Raw genomic sequence first — 5,000 nt, 5'->3', positions numbered from 1 at the left:
AAAGATCATTTCTGTTCAGACAGTTGAAAATGTAACGGTGTTGTGATACTTCTTTTGTCGAAATGGGTACATTTTAGGCACTGAGATATAATCTATGGAGGGAAGGGGTGTTCTTGGTAGAAGGCAATTGAGAAGTGTGTACCTCGTGACATATAGTCAGGCGAATTCCGAGATAGTGGATTCTCGGGAGTCATTTGTTCTCATAGTACTCGATTCTTTTGAAAATGCTGATCCTAAATGTCGAAGTCAAGTGAAGCAATGGGTTTGTAGTGAGGAACTGCATAAAGACGGAGGAAAACATTATCATATGGTAGTGAAATTGGATCGAAGTCGTCGTTGGTTGCAAGTGCGCGATTACGCAGATAACAAACATGGAGTAAAACTGAATTTTTCAAGCACACACGCCAACTATTATTCTGGCTGGAAATATGCAACAAAAGAGGACAAAAATTATTTGCAATCGGCCAGTCATCCAGATTCGCGAAATGCACCGCAAACCCAAGAGGCGAGTGAGAAGCGTAAAGCTACAAAGGGAAAAGGTGAAAAACCTTTCAAACGGAAAAGAAAGCCTCGTCTTTCTACTTACGAAGTATCTCATATTGCTGTTGACAGAGGTATTCATTCGCGCATGGAACTGCTAGCACTGGCTAAGTTGCAAAAGAGCAAAGGTAAATGGGATTTGTCGGAATTCATTGCCAATTGGGGTTATAAAGCAGTTGATGAAGCTATTAAGATAGGGTGGGATATCGAGAGAGCACCTGTCGTAGTTGAGAGGGAGAAAAAGTCACGAATGGAGCTACTGCAGGCGGCGTTAGAAGCGGATTGTACTCTTGGTTGTAACAAACGATGGGTCTCTATTGCACAGGATATACTGAAACGAAATGTCATTGCGGAGGATGAATTTTGCAATGCTGTGAAAACTTTAATATCAAGAGGTCGCGGTAAATACAGAAATCTCCTTTTAGTTGGGCCCGCAGATTGTGGGAAAACTTTTTTACTCAATAAGATTTTCCATACATTCTGTAACCCGGCGACAGGTAGTTTTGCTTGGGTGGGAGCTGACCAGTGCGAAGTAATTTTTTTTAAACGATTTTCGTTGGTCTGAAAAAATTATCCCATGGCATGACTTTCTTCTACTGCTGGAAGGTCAGCCAATTCATCTTGCTGCTCCCAAATCTCATTACATGCAAGATATAGAGTTCACCAGAGATTCTCCCGTGTTTTGCACCTCAAAAGATGAAATACAGTGTAGTGTATTTCCGCGGAGGTGCACTGGACTCTCGCGAATGCGATATGATGCGTGTTCGTTGGCATATTTTTCGTCTTCATGAGCAGATTCTGCCGTCGGAGCAGGTCGAATTATCATCGTGCTCTCGTCGTTTCGCGGAATTTATACTCGGACCTTCTTAAAAAAGGGCGGATTTTAGTAAACAGTGAAGGCACTATGAAATGAAGTTTGCTTCCGAAACTCGCAACTACGGTAAACAAGTGCCAAGTAGATGAACGATTAACAACATAAAGGAACAAAGGAACGATTAACCATTTGATAGACGCACGATTAACCATTTGATAGCGTCAGTGCTGAAGAGCAGGAGGTTTAGAGTGATCGGTTTACTTGTGATACTATTTTACATGATAGGTAAAATCGCTTATTCAGTTGAAAACTGTACAACCCTGAAAACTCTTCGTGTTGCAAACAGCCAAAGTGGTTAACCATCATTATAAATAATCCGCACTTCATAGCTGATTAATTATGCTAAAGCACGGTTAACCAATTGCAAGACTCACCATTTCACTGAAAGGGGAGAAATAAGCACAAAGTGCAGTGAACTGAAACTTTGTGTTGACAATTTTTGTTCAATGGCATAAACGACAGTACAACAATTCGGCTTGTCGGGAAATTAGGAATGCAAATGGTTAATCGTAGGTGGTTAAGCGTATTCGGATTTATGATAAGTCGCCTGTTTGGTGCCACTGTTACGGCGCGTACGCTAAAGAACACAGGACAAAGAATATGGATGTTTGAGTTGCTTATGATTATAACCGTTGTTGTAAACAGACTATGGCTTCGTAACAAAACATATATTGTAGCTTAGCGGGTGAATTTCCATTTAAGTGACTAGTACAAATTACAGTACAGAGAACTCATGAATGGCGTCGTCCACTGTTCAGTCACCATAGTTTATCCCAATGTACTCTGTTATATGCCCTGATATTGCATTGATACGGCTTGTCTCTCTAGAAACTTTGAAATAATTAAAAGATAGTTGTTGGTTCTACAGAAATCGTTTGTTAATATCGTATACGACGTCCACGACTCGTAATGACAGCATCTAATCGCTTGTCTGTAGAAGCAATCAATTCATCTATTGTGCCAACGGGAATAGCTTTGATTGTCGTAATAACTCTCTTCTTAAACTCGCCGAATGACTCTTTGGTTATTCTCTTCACTTTAGCCTCTTCTTTTAATTTTTTACTCGAGATGTGAAATACATTCTCAATGCAGTGCATATCAGGAGAACGCACTGGCACGTTAATAACTCTACACTGCACTCGAGACATGGCTCTCTTCGCTACAGCCGAATTCTGCGATGGGTCTCCATCTTGGATAAAAATGCATTCACCTCCTTTGGCAGCCTCTTCAAACATACGTGGAAAGTTCGTATCGATGAAATTCGCAAAATACGCCCCACACACCCTCTCGTAGGGCTCACACGCTATTACTCCCTTTCCGTAGCTAATAGCAACCATTAATCTTAGTACTCGGCCACCAGTTCCCTCTTTACACCCCTTTGAAGTGCATCCAAGGTGAAATCCCTCTGATTTCTTTCTCCATATCCTGCCCTTTGGAGCACAGGCTTGCTCGAATGGGTTGGTTTTGTGCGCAAATGCCGTACCATCTAAATAAAAAGACACCTTTTCTGTCCAAAACTTCTTATCATAATGTCTTTTGTAGTGTTTCGCAAAAGCGACTCTCTTTTCACAGTCTTGTCTTTTCAGAAGACCCTTTTTCCTTGCTTGTAGATAAAAGTAACCATGTGCATTTAAAAATCGCGTAACTGTACGCACTGACACAGCATGGGTTGACATTCCAGCACTCTCCATAAGACGTTGTGCAGTAAAATTGCCATCTTCATCGCGCAATTTGGCCAAGCATCTCAGAAGTAAACGCCCCTGTCTACCTGTTAGTTTTCTCGGACGTCCGCGTTGTAAAGTTGAAGTCTTGCTTTTACAGCAGTTAGATTCTTTCTCGCGCTGTCGCTGGATTATTCTCCAAACAACTCCACGTGAAACATTACAATGTACTGCCGTTTTTCGAATTCACATTCCCTTAACTTGACTCAAATAATACACACGAGCACATGTGTTATTATCAATCCACCCCCGAGAAACCATTTTCATCGCCTTTCAGCTAAGTCCTGTATCGTGCAGTTGCAATCTCTCCCTAAATACATCGGCAACTACACAGAAAACATGTTCCAGAACATATTCGGCAACAATTTGACACATCTTCCTCATCCAAAGCATAGGAGCACTCACCCAAATGACGCGAGGACAAACGTGACACATCCATATCTTTACACCCAAACTGCAACGAGATCTCTGCAGAACTTTCTACAGTTCTGTAATCAACACAATCTCGGTCAAAAAGATCGTGACACCAAAGCATGTTTGAACCCCCCTCCCCCGTGACAATGTTGATGGCGTAAAAACTGTCGCGCTCCTGGAAAAACGCCGTTCTTTTTGCAACATTGAATAGGGGGAGGGGGTAATCTGCTACGCAGCGTGAAGTGTCCCCTTTATTTTTGTCTGAGATTGTAGTTGTTGCTGAGTTCTCCATCAACAACATGTTCGTGATATTGTCTCTTGCATTTGCCTATCTGACGATGTTTTGTAAAAGCCACAGGTACACTGTATACAAAACATGGGAAAATGCTCAGCTGCGGCAAATTTATTATTATTATTATCATTATTGTTATCATTATTATTATTACTATTATTATTATTATTATTAAACTCACACTACTATCGGACATAGAACTTTAAGGAGGCTCGAAAGGGTTTCATCACTTAGAAGACTCTCTGTTCAGATCGAATAACGCTACAACACTGTATCACGTAACAGTAATGTTATGGTACCACATGAAACACCGATTATTCTCAAAAAAAGATGTGATCATTATTGTGATGTAATAAGTTACCTTGGCAACAGGAAAGCCTAGCAAAAACACCCCATATTTTGGATTTCGTTGCTCACATCTCAAACATGAACTCAGCGATGCCAATTTTTTATTGCTGAAAAGTGACTAGAAGGCCACAATGAAACTTTAGGCAAAGTTTAGAGGATTAAAAATCACAAAATTAAGTTGGCTCTTAATCCACTGGACAGAATGTTTTAAAACTATGCAGAAAGTTTCATCATGCCCTTCTGATCACTTTTCAGAAATAAAAAATGGGGGTCACCGAGTTCGTTTTTGAGATAATTTTAATGATAAGCAACTAAAGAGAAAATAAAAGGTGTTTTTACAGGGCTTTCCCGTTGCCATTACGTCACAATAATGACTGTATCTTGTTCAGCAATAATTTGTGTGTCATTTGGTACCACAATATTGCCAATACATGATACAACGTTGTGGTGCCGATCCTCCTTATAAGAGCATCACTTAGAAGCGTTGAAACTGGTTCACCCCTCTTCTATACAATCAACACGTCAGTCTGGTGCTGCTATTAAATGATTAATTCGTTTTCTATTTTTGGTTGGGTTGTCCGCTGTTTTTCCCCAGGCAACCAGCCTTTACATGTACAATGTAAATTCTACCAAAACCGGTCGCCCAGTAAACTTTCTGATCGTCTGGGACGACAGGACGACCACTAATTTTGAGTGCCACTGCTACATGTAACGTAAATTACCCGTACTGCAAACACCCGCAGATAAGCCGCACCTTTTTCCCAAAAATTGTCGCAAGGAACTGGGAGTGCGGCTCATCTGCGGGATTTAT

The 5,000-nt window shown here is 40.9% G+C and overlaps 1 protein-coding gene across 2 annotated transcripts in view; it reads right to left on the bottom strand.

Annotated features, from left to right (window-relative positions):
• LOC137978983 (piezo-type mechanosensitive ion channel component 1-like) overlaps positions 1–5,000 on the bottom strand; it is a 76,863-nt gene that overhangs the window by 67,653 nt on the left and 4,210 nt on the right. The gene's annotated exons all lie outside the window — the stretch shown is intronic.

The sequence above is a fragment of the Montipora foliosa genome, chromosome 1 (assembly GCF_036669935.1).
Source record: "Montipora foliosa isolate CH-2021 chromosome 1, ASM3666993v2, whole genome shotgun sequence".
Classification (NCBI taxonomy): domain Eukaryota; kingdom Metazoa; phylum Cnidaria; class Anthozoa; order Scleractinia; family Acroporidae; genus Montipora; species Montipora foliosa.
The sequence above is the reverse complement of the archived record's forward strand: the minus strand, read 5'-3'. Positions and strand labels throughout refer to the sequence as shown.